This window comes from Coenobita brevimanus, chromosome 6 (assembly GCF_032717465.1).
Source record: "Coenobita brevimanus isolate Jiangsu-jjx chromosome 6, ASM3271746v2, whole genome shotgun sequence".
In the NCBI taxonomy this organism is placed as follows: Eukaryota; Metazoa; Arthropoda; class Malacostraca; order Decapoda; family Coenobitidae; genus Coenobita; species Coenobita brevimanus.
In genome coordinates, this window is record NC_136959.1 from 33258183 (window position 1) to 33272712 (window position 14530).

General features: G+C 43.3%; 1 non-coding gene across 1 annotated transcript; it reads left to right on the forward strand.

Moving 5' to 3' along the window:
• The first annotated feature begins 3465 nt into the window (after nt 1-3465).
• Nucleotides 3466-3584, forward strand: LOC145403266 (5S ribosomal RNA). Its single transcript, XR_013897964.1, has one exon. It is a non-coding gene; the product is annotated as a 5S ribosomal RNA (ribosomal RNA).
• Nucleotides 3585-14530: the final 10946 nt, after the last annotated feature.

Here is a 14530-nt window from a genome sequence, read left to right on the forward strand (position 1 = left end):
TCTACTGAATACTGGGGGAAGAACGGTCTTGCGACCGGCCCTTGCGGTAGAAAAATAGATACCGGTGTCTGACTGTTCGTTTTGCATTTCGCCAGTCCTGGGCCGGTCTCGATTAAACCTATTGAAACACCATTCTTGATCCCAGACACGATTAGATAAGTTAGGTCGGTACAGGATTACGTATTCGGCGGATATTTATTTAAACTAAGTAGGCGGGATAGGAACTGTAGATGTCAGAGGTTGAAACTCGTTCGTTGAGGCGGAATACTGCCTCGAGTCAGCCGTACCCAGCCGTCTATGGGATGAACTCTGATGGTGGTTCACTATGGACAAAGAGAGTTGATGATCCGAACTTTCATCGGGCATGTACACATGAGCAAACAGATACACTGTTGCCAGCACCCGTTACCCACCTCTCGCGGCTGGGTGGCCCAGGTGGAGAGTTTGGCTACTGCACGTGTGGCAAGCTCAGTTTATTCCCCTATTCTGCCAGCTTTTCCGGTGTGACACTATGCATTGTGGTAAGTGGAATGAGAGAGAAAATGAAATTCCAAAGTTTATTTACACATTACTTGCTGCGACAGATCACCTTAACTTTTCTGTGAGTACATTTTCTGTGGAGTGGAGAGGTATATGAGAGAGGGTTGTGTGAGCTGGGAGCAGGGTAGTGAAATGACTGGGAACAGGGCGACATGGAGGCGATTTGTTTGTGGCCACCCTTTATGGGATTGGAGCGTCTGGCAATAGATAGATAGATAGACTTTAGTTATCCCTGAAGTCTTCTTTTCTTACACCCATAGTTTTCTTAATTTGTAAAGCACTTATTTAGCTAATATCTTACTTCAAGACATCCTTATCACAAATGCTGTATATTAGTTGTTGGTCATTGTAACACTTATTTGTGCTTGTATGACAAAGTCACTTACACTGTCACCTGAGCTCTTCTCCTTATGCCTGTACATTTCCTTATATTCTAAATTCAAAGGCAGAAAAGTCACTTACTCGGCTAAGTCCTTATTGCACCACGGAAACTGCACAAAATTATTACAAGTTTATCATAACAGAAGCAGTTTCCACATATATTGTACTGTATTACTATAACACATTTGCTCTTGTATTCCAAGGCCATTTTTCATATCACATGACCTCGTTTTCTTATACCCACACCTTCCCTTATATACTAACTTCCTATGTAGAAAAGTCACTCTACTGTATATTTACACTATTTACACCTTCCCACACACCAGTGCCTTGTATCTCACCTCGATGTGGTATTTAAAGGCGCATTCAGTAGACAGTGGCACTTTCCACTCACAACACTGATAGGGCGTTTTCCTCCATATTACTGTCGTCGCTGACTGTTCATGAAGGCGCTTTCACGGCGTGTGTAATTTTTTCCCTATTGGTGTGTACAGTACCCGAGGTCCACCATGCGGTGATGCGAGAGGTGCAGTAGTTTACCTGGGAACCCTACCTGACACCACGGCAGCACTGTGTCTCCTTGCTGCACCTGGCTTCACACATCCATACTGTGCAAGCAGCTCACGCACTACTTCCTTATCTCACTCGCGTAGGGAAAGACCTGTGCTTGACTGATTCACAGCCATTGTCCAACGTGGGGAAACATATCATTAACTCATTCGATGTAGTGCTACTCTCTCTCTCTCTCTCTCTCTCTCTCTCTCTAGGTAACATTACACTGAGTGAAAAACAAACTGGCTTCCTTCATCCCAGGAAATCATATATTACGCTGGGTGGTAACCATATAACCAAATGAAGCCAAGTGGTTAAGTAAGCGAGGGCTCGACAACCAACTGGAGCCTTTATGGGTTCCATCTGAGAGGTGGTTGGCGTTGATTCCTCACATAATGTCACTCAGGGACGTGAGGCTGGTCACCGATGCCTTAAATATCGGGAAAGGATAATCCAGCCTCGGTCCTCCACGCTTTTGTTTATATGCGGCAAGGTGGGATTAATGATGACGATTAATCCTATCATTCCCCACGGTAATATTCTGTCATAAAAGTACGCTAACTTTTCCAGATCGTCAAAATATAATGATGCACATCTAGTATAAGCATTTTCAACATGTACACCAAATTCTTTATTTTACGAGTAAAACAAAGCGTAAACCGTGGTGCGGCGGGAAAGCTGCAATCATGGGTATGTTTACGAGTGCAGTAATTCAAATCCGAACAAAGTTGTACCGGTTATTCAGGCATAATGGTGGGTGGATAGCTCAACTTACGCAGCTGTGATCACGGGTTTTGCTGCAACCTTCTCACCGTTCACTTATAGATCCCTTTTATGTAGTAAAAAATAGAGAGCCATTACATTTGTCAGGGTGATGTAAAATTCTGATTATTCACACTCAGCTGTAGTAAGAATGTTAATTATAAGCAAAATAATCGTAGGTATGGTATCAGATTCTTGGTATTGTTCGGTTGACACACATATACACATGTCGTGCTCCCCTTACTTGCTTTACTTTTTATCTATTCTTCTCCTATGGAAGACTAAGTTCAGTTACGTTAAGTCAAAATCAGATTAGTCAGATTTAGTCAAGTTTCATTAGGTAGCGCTGAATAGGTACAAGTGGGGAACCGGACATAACAACACATCAAGTAATCACAAGTCCATTTAAGGCCGGCACTACGTGGGAGCGTCTCGTTCCTTATTAAGAGGAAGGGAGTCTAGGGTTACTCAAAACTAATTTTCTTTTCTCCGTTTATCTACAAATTATGTACAATTTATACACTAAGTCAAAAGCAACAACTTATTGGTTCACTCTACGAACTCAAAGTTATGCAACTGCTTTATGGTCTTACTCTACAACAAAACTATTAAATCATGCCACCTTACAATGGTAGTCAACAATACAACTAAGTCCCATTAAACAAGTAATAATTCACGAGTATTGTTTACGTAACACTTGAAATGTCACTACGGTTATTACTCGTCACTGAAGATAATACTCTCCCTTACTAAAATAAAACCAAGAGTATTATGGTTAAATACAAGGTAATACTAAAGGTAATATTCTCTTACACATAGAGTAATACTAAGAACAATACTCTAGCATACCATCATCTCACCCTAGCATTGTTACTACTAGAACATTAATCACTGTAACATTTTATTCTAGTATCACTTCAGCCAAAGTAAGTAAGGTGGATCCGCCTGCCAGTCTAACAAACCAGTCTGCAGTTCCACCCGATGAATTCCTTGGTTCATTTCTTATGGGAGCGCAGTAGCTCAGTGCTTGGGTGTCGGGCTCGTAATCATGAGGTTGCGAGTTCGCGCCCTGCCTGGTGGCTGCCGCGCTGGGAGGGGTAGCGTTCTCCTGTGACCCTAGCAAGGCTATATGATTTGATGATGTCTAGCTCGGGCATTAATCCCTTAAAAAAAAAAAAAAAAAATACACCCATGCTCTGGAAGATTGAGAGGGTGTTATTAGTTTATGATATTAACGGCCATACCACGTTGAGTACACCGCTTCCCGTTCGATCAGCGAAGTTAAGCAACGCTGGGTCTGGTTAGTACTTGGATGGGTGACCGCCTGGGAACACCAGATGCTGTTGGCATAACGTTCTCCCTACGTGTCAAGTGGGGTTGGTGGAGGATTAGTACCCCTCCCTGTAAAACAATTAGCTCTAAGCCGTAGGCCACCCCGTTTGGGATACATGGCGTCTGGCAATGAATGAATCACTTCACCTCGAGTTACTTCAATATATTTCTGCAGAATTAATACCACTCTTTAACACAGTTATCTGCCCTAACTCAATACTTCTCCTTAAAGACACTTAACCCTCATATAATCCTTGTTCTTTTCACCATTGAGCAAATAAGTTAATTTAACAATCATACAAATTATCTGGCCCGTCCTGTTATACCCTACCACGGCTCTACAGTATACTCTCAATATATTTCAGTGTATTTCACTTTCTTCTGCTTTCTCTCTTTCCTACTCTCAGTTCCACTTTCCTCTATGTCCTCTAACAAGAATATCTACTCCCTGATACCGCAGAGTACCAAGACATCACCAGTCTCATCGTCGTGGTAGGGTGCTCAGGCGAGCCTTCTAGCTAAGATCTTCCCCAAGTTCTTCTCGACTCTTTGCCCTTTCTGCTTCGACTGACTTCCAACCTTCTGCTTCTCCCTCAGGAAAAGTGCAGGGGCCGGAAGTAGGCGTGTACTCTTCATATCCTTCGTTCATTTCTCTCAGTGTTCTTAGTCGGGTCTGGTCCGCAACATTTTGAAATAATGTCCATTGTATAACATTAATTCACACTAGACATGGTTACCTTTTAGTTCTGAGTCATTTTTCTCTTATCTTGGTCCCGTATATGTAGGATATTACACTATTAGGCCGTATCTAGCTCTTCCATTTGGGGCACATAAATTCAATTAAGTGTAGACAGTACAGGGCTGTGAGAGTAACTGTGGGCCTCGACACTCCCTCCTGTTATCACTCACTTTTCATTCACTTTTCATTTTTCATTCTTCATTATTCACTGATCCACGGCTTCTTCCAGCTTTTCAAGATGCCGCAGATAACGATATTTGTCACGTAACGTTTTTCGATATCCTTTATCCCTTACTGAAGCTGGGATACCATGATAATCTTCATGGGTTGGCTGTTGTGGATGACGTGGTTGTGGTATGGGTGGTTGTGGTCGGATGGTGGGTGAGTCAGCCGTGGCCGCCTGTGTTGTGTTCCCACCGAATGCCTGGTGTAAGTCGTCATCACCATCATCAGCATCGTCAGCATCGTCATTGCCTTCCGTGTTACTGTAGTTGTTGCCGCAGCTTGCTGTGCGGCGACATTCTCTGATGCCAAGAATGTCACGTCCTCGTGGCATCTCCTGGCGACGAAACTCCTCGAAGGCCCATGATTCCGCACGTTGAAGAACTGGTAGTGGGAAGGTGGCTCGGTGTAAGCGATAGCATAGGAATGCTATCACCGCGATGACAAGGATAACCACGCCAATAACAAGTACATAAGTCGTCCAAGGTGTAGGAGCGTTCAGGTGGTGGCAGAGGGGCTGAATGACCTTCATACGGTGGATAAGGGATTGTAGTGGAAGTGAGTCACCCAGCTCGACATCATCTGCTGTACTTTGAAATGACAGATTTAGTAATGCTGATTTTTCTAAGGGCGTCAGAGATACATTAATGAGGATAGCTATGGGGGTGATCTTTAATTCTTGCTCTCGAATAACTGTGGCATAAGCAGGCAAAACCAATGCACTGCTATGAGCACTACATCCTTCACCTAGGGCAAGTAAGCCTGTATTTTGAGCTACATGCTCTGACTGAGACTCTACTTTATTAGGGCTTGTGAGAGTGAAGTGAATTGGGTAGGGGGTAGAAAAAGCCCAACCAGTTTTATATCTGATGAAAACTGGGTTAACTCTTCAACACAACCTTTGAGCATAACTTACTAGCCTCAGGCTTAGCCAAACACAATGCAGTTTCACACGTTAGAACAGAGGTATCATATATTGGCCTTATAGGAGGACATATTAATAATTGACCATTCTCTCTACACAAGTCAAATGACTAGTGTTACATAATGTCTTCTGGTTTGGCTGATCGCCAAATATTGAGCAACTCTATCATGACGAACAAAGTATGGTGTGTCTGGGACTCTGAAAGGTAGGGACGTTATCTGATACACATCAAAAATGTCATCAGGGTCACCCCTTAAGGGTACCAGTAGGTAGAAGCTTAAAGTTTGAGAACTAGAAGATCTTCGTGGAACTACAGTTATAGCATCCTGATATACAGCTAAAAATTCTAATTGTGCAGGATATAACAGGCCAGGTTTTAACAAGGAAGCTTCTCTCAGAAGTGATAAAAGTACCGAATTGGGAACCAGGAATGATGAAAATTTACCTGCCAACATTTTCTCTAGACCTAACTTTAAACCAAAATGATCATTTTGTATGTCTATTAAAGCAAGGGACAAATCATTCATAGCCTCTGTTATCCTTATTTCCTCCTCATTCTTTAATGTCAATAAGCTAATCTGTCTAACTAAATAGTTAGAGACATTAGCAGCCTTTTCTAATCGTTGTATAGCTTTTTGCATGGCACGCATGTCTCTTACAGTGGCATTTAGTATTTCAGAATGTAAATTAAGCTCAACTCTTTCTTCCTCTGTGAAAGATTCTATATTATCTAACTGGTGGTGTATAAGATCTATCTGCTCTTGTGTTGCTGTACCAAATAAAGCGTTAGAAATGGTTCCCAAGATATTAAAGGCTCCTCGCTTACTGCGAGATCCCGAAGGGGTGGTAGCACCATTTAATAAAGAAGACAAATAATCATTGAGAGAGTGAAACAATTTAGCAAATTCCAAATCAAAAGAGGTTAATGTCCCTCGTAAAACGTTAACAATAACTGATGAATTATCCATATGATCTATTGACCATGCAACATCGGCAGCTAGTTTACGAGCACGCATCAGGGGCTGATAAAACTCATCTATGTCAATAACATAAGGGATAATAAAAGAGTTTCCTGTAAAGTGGGCCTGACGCTGTGCGGTGAATGCAAGTCCCGCTCTCACTGGTAGGTCTTCCCATGCTTGACTTCCAAGTCCACTGATGATCACGGTTAGTAGGACCTGTAAAAAAGGTCAACTTTTATTTTAGGTATTCTATAGGCCTATCCATAATATTAGGTAATTCTGTGGCCTGTCCTTTAGATCTTAAACTATAGGTTTTTCTTCCTCTTTCGGCATCATCAATCGAATCAGCCACCGCACCTTCTTCTTGCTCTTCGTGCAAGCTCTGCACACTTTGAGTATTCTCCTCTGTTTCCTGCAATTGTGAGGCGTTTCCTTCTTCCGCTCTTTCTACGTCTAAAATATCTCTCAATTCATAATTTTGCACTTCCTCTGGTGGTAGAGGGCCCTCATGAAGGGGATATGCTCTCCGCACATTCCCATTCATTGTCTCATCTAAATTATCTTCATGGGCTAGCCTGACTCTGTCTGTGTGGACTTTCATGACTCTCCCCGTGTTTATGTCTACCAGTTTTGCTATCACATCACTAATTTTCCCTTTCACTCTAAAAGGTCCATCATATAGAGGTTGAAGTTTCTTAGGCTCTCCTGGCTTGGGAATCTTTCATACATAAACCCTATCTCCCGTACGAATCTCTTTTACTTTTGCTCTCGATGTCTGTTGCTTCTCCATGGTCTCTTAACTTTCCTCAATGTACCTTAAACATCTTCTAAAGGTACGATTAGCCTTAATGGCCATCTCATTTTTATAGTTATCCAGATCATAACAGATCGGTTCCTTTTCCACGACATCATACGGAACACCAGGGTCCCTTAGGAACATGAGGTAGAATGGGGATTCCTTTAACACTCTGTGATAAGCTGTGTTGTATGCCCATGTGGCAAAGCACAACATTGAATCCCATATTTGTGGATTATCCTCTACTAAACTCCTTAGGTATTTCATTACCGTGGCATTGGCTCTTTCAATAACCTCATTGGCAGACGGGTGATACGCTGTTGTTGTTGTTGTCTTTTTCGTCTTTAGCAACTCAGCTATCTCTTTAAGAGTTGCATTAACGAACTCTGTTCCTTGGTCTGTGACCATCCAACGTGGTGCTCCATGAACACACACGACATTTTTAACGAACGCTCTGGCGACCTCATCAGCAATCTTCGTGCGAAGTGGAACGGCTATCAAATATCGTGTCATCACATCTATTACTGTCATAATATATTTATATCCCTCTTCACTTGGATTTATGGGGCCGATCAAGTCCATATGAATTCTCTCGAAAGGTACTCCTACCCTAGGGTATCGCAACGGCGCCGGGGCGTCCTCTGACGGCTTGAAGCGGTTGCAAGTAAGGCACGCCTTGCAATAATTCTCAACATCTCTGTTCATCCGTGGCCACCAACTAAATCGTTTTAGTCTTTCTAAAGTTACTTTGATTCCCCCATGACCTACAGTCGGTAATTTATGAGCTATCTCTAGAGCACTCTGTTTGCATTCGTCAGGAGTCACAACTTGTATTAGACTCTCATCATACTCATTTGTATCGTAATGATAGAGTAATCCATCTTCAACTATGAACTCACTAGTACTAACTCCTAGCGTTCTATGTGCATCTTTAATTTCTTCTCTAGTCACTTCTACTTCTCCATCTCGTACACATTGAAGATATTGTTCCTTCATTCTTTTATACAATGGATGCACATCCTGTCTGGGTCTCACTACCAACTCTCTCCATCTTATTATATCTCTTTCTTTATCTTCATCGATTCTGGATATTTGATAATCTTCTTTTTCGCACTCACTATCATAATCATCTTTGGTCCTTTCTCTTATCTTTGGTTTTGTACCCGTAACTGCGAGAACTCTGTGCTCGGATAACACTTGGCCTCGAAGTCTAGATAAGGCATCTGCTACAGATCCACACGAAGCTCCACCTTGTAACCCAATATTAAGCTCCTGTTTACCTGGAGACCATATTCTATAGCCAAAGCCTCTCCCTCTATAGTGCTATACTTCACCTCAGCAGAGTTTAACCGTCTGCTAGAATAAGTGATAGGCTGTAAATGACCTGCGTCGTCTTCCAGCTGTAATACTCCTCCTATAGCAGAAGAAGAAGCGTCTGTAGTCAGCACAAATTTTTTTGTGAAGTCTGGAAACTGCAAAGTCACTCCTTCAAGCAACTCGTGTTTCAGTGTTTGAAACGCAGTCTCTGCTTCAACACTCCATTGTATCGGGGTGTTATCTCTCTTTTTATTCTTTCTACCACCTGTCAAATTAATGAGTGGTCCAGCCTTCTCAGCGCAACCCTGAATATACCGTCGGCAGCAATTAGTCATTCCGAGGAAGGACTGCAATTCACAGACAGTTTTGGGAGTGGCTATATCACGAATAGCCTTCACCTTTTGGGATTGTGGCTTCATTCCTCTGGTACCAACAATATGTCCCAAATAGTCCACTTCTGATTTTAAAAAGTGACACTTGGACAATCTTAGAGAAAGATTTACATCACTCAATCTTCCCAGTACTATATCTAAATTCTTTGAATGTTCCTCCCAAGTCTTTCCTGAATGATTATGTCATCCAGGTACACATGTGTGATGGAGCCCGTAAGCCCAATTAACACATGGTTAATCACTCTCTGAAACGCAGCTGGTGCTTCTTTAAGTCCAAAGGGAAGCACATTGTACTCCCAGTGACCTTCAGGAGAGGAAAAGGCTGTCTTTTCCTTACAATCTTCTGTTAATGGTATCTGATGGTACCCCTGACGGAGGACCAAACAGCTGAAATAACGACTCTTTCCCAGCTGTGCTAAGATGTTCTGAATGTTAGGAAGAGGAAATCGATATTCTCTGATATTAGCATTCAGCTTCCTAAAATCCAAACATAATCTTAATCCGCCCTCCTTTTTAGCTATAGGCACCAAAGGTGCGTTGTAAGGACTTCGGGAGGGTCGTATAACTCCTTGCTCCAACATAGTTTTCAAGCTTTCCTTGACCTCTTCATGATACTTTACCGGAATAGGATAAGGTTTTCTATAAGCTATTTCCGGGGTCACAGTCACTATTTCATGATAGTAGTGAGGGGTCACATTCAAGAGTTCATCCTCCAATGCGAACACTGTCGGATACTTCATTATCAGTGCTCTTAGAGCTTCATTCTCCTTACTCATCAATTGTGGGGAAAACATACTATCAACTAAAGCAAACTGTTTCTTCATCCGTGCTCTCTCGGTCATTCTAGTCTCTTTCATCATGACTCCTGATACAATTTCTCCTAGGCCTTTCTCATTAATAACCTGATTGTTTTCATTTATATCCCACGATACTCTACTACACGGCCTTATATGACCCAGACATGTACCTCCCTTGAGTTCGATCCTGTCCGGACTAGGATTGACGAACCTCACCTTAAAATGAAATCACGATTTCTCTCGTGCCTTCACTACTTCCTCTGGCCCTTCTCGTTCTGGGATCCCAGCTTTCTCCTGTAATAACACTAATCCTGGGCACAATGTAGATGCCAACATGTTTCCTTCCTGAGGTTCAAAGATAGCCGCTTCGCTTGACCGCATTCTTACTTCTAAAATGACGGTACCGCAAGTCCAAGGACCTAGCTCCGTACTCGTCGGTATCACAGCTTTTGCTACCTCTACGTCCGCTTCACTGTTCACTGGTGCCACTCCTTTATACTCTAGAGGGACAATATTCACAGATTCGCCCTCTATATACAAGGTCAGAGGATTCGTTAGTAACTCCATCCTCGTGCTGAGCATAAAATCCATCCCAAGCAACATGGGTGCTGGTAAGCCTAAGCTTCCTACTATAATAAAAGAATGAGCATACCACTTATTTCCAATCTGAAGTTCAACCTTTATAGCTCCGTCAGTCAAAATCTCACCCCCACTTACGTTAAATAATTTAACCGTTTCCTCTGATTCCCAATCATCTTGCTCAACGTTCCTTTTCAACTGTTGATATACTTCTCTCGTAATCAGCGACCTAGCAGCTCCTGTGTCAATTAAGGCTAAGACGCTTTCATCTAGGCCTTTCACATTCACCATCATTGCGACTAGTTTCTTGTAGCCCACGAGTGAGGCGATCGGAATTGAGTCGGCGTTTTTTTTTTCTAAGTCCAAGGTGTAGCACCTGACTGTCTTCCTGACGTCTGTCCCCATTGATCAATTCTCCCTCTTCCTCTATTATCTGACTGTCTCTCTCCTGACGTCTGTCCCCATTGATCAATTCTCCCTCTTCCTCTATTATCTTCTCTTTCCCACTCCTGCGCTCTCCTTCTTCCTACCCAACACTGCCGTGCCTGGTGACCAGGTTTATTGCAGTGGTAACATCTCCCTGCCTGATTACTAGTAGCGCCTGTCTGACTAGAAGTAGGGCCAAACCTCCAGTTGCATTCTCGAGCAATATGGCCTTTACCTGTCCTATCACTCCTGTACGGCCTGTGGACCCTCCAGGGAAACGTTGTCTGTGGCATTTTGGAGCTGCGGACTGGGAGACCCTCAGGCAGTACTTCTTTGATTTTCCCTGGAATGATTATTGCTTCCATGGCCGGGAGCCATCTGAGTGTGCCTTGCGCATTACGGAAGTTATTCTCTCGGGCATGGAAGCATACATTCCTTTCTCATATCCTTTGACTAACGCAAGAAAGCCTTGGTTTAATCACGCTTGTTCTAATGCTGTCCTCAACAAGGAGAGGGCCTACAAAAGGTACCGGAGCCAACCCACCCCTGAATCACATCATCTTTACGTTTCTGCCCGGAATCGTGCTAAGTCTGTTCTTCGCTCTACTAAAAATAATTTCATCCATACTAAATGCTCTCAACTCTCCAACTCGAATTCTTCCCGCTCCTTCTGGCACCTTGCCAAAAATCTTTCTAACAACTTTACCTCATCATCCTTCCCTCCTCTTTTCTACTCTGATGGTTCTGTAGCTATTTCTTCTACTGATAAAGCAGATCTCTTCACTGAACTTTCTCCTCCAATTCCACCTTAGACGATTCCGGTGCTGTTCCTCCATCACTTCCCCCCTCTGACTTCCTCATGGCTGACATTAAAATTTCTTCAGTTGATGTATTTTCTGCCATCACTGGCCTCAGTACTAACAAGGCATATGGGCCTGATGGGGTCCCTCCTGTTGTTCTTAAGAACTGTGCTTCTGTGCTTACACCCTGCCTAGGCAAACTCTTTCGCCTTTGTCTGTCAACTTGTACCTTTCCTTCTTGCTGGAAGTTTGCTCTCATTCAGCCAGTCCTAAAGAAGGGTGACCACTTCCAACCCTCCAACTATCGTCCAATTGCTTTAACGTCCTGTATTTCAAAAGTTTTCGAGTCAATTCTTAATAGAAAAATTTTAAGGCATCTTTCCTATCACAACCTTCTTTCCGATCGTCAGTATGGGTTCCGTCAGTGACGCTCCACTGGCGATCTTCTCACCTACCTTTCAGACTCCTGGTCATCCTCCTTTCGGGACTTTGGCGAAAGCTTTGCCATTGCACTTGACATCTCAAAGGCTTTCGATCGAGTCTGGCATAAATCTTTAACTTCCAAACTGCCCTCCTACGGTTTCTATCCTTCTATCTGTGCCTTCATCGCTAGCTTCCTTTCTGGTCGTTCTATAGCTGCTGTTGTAGACGGCCATCGTTCTTCTCCTAGATCTATCAACAGTGGTGTTCCTCAGGGCTCTGTCCTATCACCAACTCTCTTCCTTTTATTCATCAATGATCTTCTAAGCTGTACATCTAACCCTATCCACTCATACGCTGATGACTCCACCCTTTACCTTTCCATTCGGTTCCCGCAACGCCCATCTCAACAGTTACTTCAACAAACAAGGGATGAGGCTATGGCACACTTAATGTCTGACTTGGCTCGTATCTCTGACCGGGGTAAAAATAATATGGTTGTCTTTAATGCATCTAAGACTCAGTTCTTACACCTATCAACCCGACAAAATCTTCCACAGGTATACCCACTAATGTTTAATAATATTCAGCTTAATCCTGCATCATCCTTGAACATGCTTGGGGTTTCATTTACTCGGGACTTATCTTGGAAAGATCATGTTACATCTCTTGTAAAATCTGCTTCCAAGAGATTGGGCGTGCTAAGCCGACTCCGCTCTTTCTTTACCCTTGCACAATTGTTGACTCTATACAGGGGTTTTATCCGCCCCTGTGTGGAGTACAACTCTCATGTGTGGGGAGGCTCCCCACATACAGCTCTTCTCAATAGGGTGGAGTCAAAGGCTTTTCATCTCATTAACTCTCCTCCTCTTACTGACTCCCTTCAACCTCTGTCTCTTCGCCGCACTGTTGCATCTTTATCTCTTTTCTATCGCTACTTTAATGGTCACTGCTCCTCTGAACTGTCTGCTTGCATTCCTCCACCTCTACGACGGGCGCGTAGCACCCGTCTGGTAGCAAACTCTCATCCCTTTTCTGTCCAACTCTCTAATGCAAGAGTTAACCGTTACTCCCAGTCTTTCATTTATGCAACAGGTCAGCTCTGGAACTGTCTCCCTCTGTCTGTATTTCCTGCTGCCTATGATCTCCAGTCTTTCAAACGTAGTGTGTCCAGGCATCTCAAAATGATCGGATCTTGAATTTGGCTCTATATTGTATTTTGTTTTTCTCTTGGAGGGAACTGTTACTGTGGGCTCATGGCCTTTGGTTCCTTCTTCCTCGCATTAAAAAAAAAAAAATTGCACTCAACCACTGGGCAATTCTTAGCAATGTGTCCTGTCTTTTTGCATGAATAACAAGTAATAGGTGGAGGCGCTCTCACTCCTTGAGCTCCACCACTTTGAGGCCAGTGCGAGGTTTCGGCTTTTCTATTTTCACTACATTTATATATGGTTTATTTCTCTCTGTCCTCTCCAGCAACTTTAACTTGGGGTGTGTTTCTGCATATCTTAGCATGGCTGCCAAGATCCTATAAGGGTCTTCACGCTCCACATCGCTCAACATGTCTTGCACCTCCGGTGGTACACTCTTAAGTAACGCACCTGCAGCTACTTTATCAATAACATCATCATGACCTGGCTCTACCTCGTTCGCTTGAGTACTCAAAGTCTCAAGACGCACAAAGAATTGGTGAAACGTCTCCCCCGGAGAGCGAACAGCAGATCCCAGTTCACTTAAAAGTGTACTGGCTCGTGCATCAGCAGGATAAATTCTTAAAAACTCAGCTTTCACAGCTGTCCAATCCGCACCAACTTTCTTAATCGTATTGAGAAGATGTGAATAGGCAGTGTCTATACTATGCGTTTTAGCTAGTTCTAATCGACCTTCATCAGTCCAAAGTGGTCCCACCGTCATATCATCTATAGTTTGTAACCAACGCCTCGCGCTTGTGATGCATCTATACTGAGGGAAATCCGGCGACACTACCACTCCACCACAAAAATAAGGAAGACCCGTTATCTTAGCATAATTATTTACGGCATTGACAGTTAAAGTCTGACTCAATTTATCAGCAAGATTCTGCAAAGGGTCCAGGGCAGGAGCAGGGGCGGCAGCGTCCGCACGTCCTACTGGAGAGTGTGATCTGCTCATGTTGACTCCTCTAACTCCCCCAGAATTATCTAATAAATGGTCAGAAAACGCTGAGTCACACTGGGGTGGGGCTTGAATATGGAGATTCACGAGATACTGACGTAACGCTTCCTCTGATGCGCACCTACATAATCTAAACCACGCTTCAGGACTGTATTAAACCACGAGACACTGGGGATGGAGAACGTGGAGGGCTTAGGGGACCAATATTCATAACAAATCTGAATAACGAGTTTTTTCACCTTAGAATCCCACCACAGCTGCCACCAGTATGTCGTGCTCCCCTTACTTGCTTTACTCTTTATCTATTCTTCTCCTATGGAAGACTAAGTTCAGTTACGTTAAGTCCAAATCAGATTAGTCAGATTTAGTCAAGTTTCATTAGGTAGCGCTGGATAGATGTAAGTGGGGAACCCGACATAACACATCAAGTAATC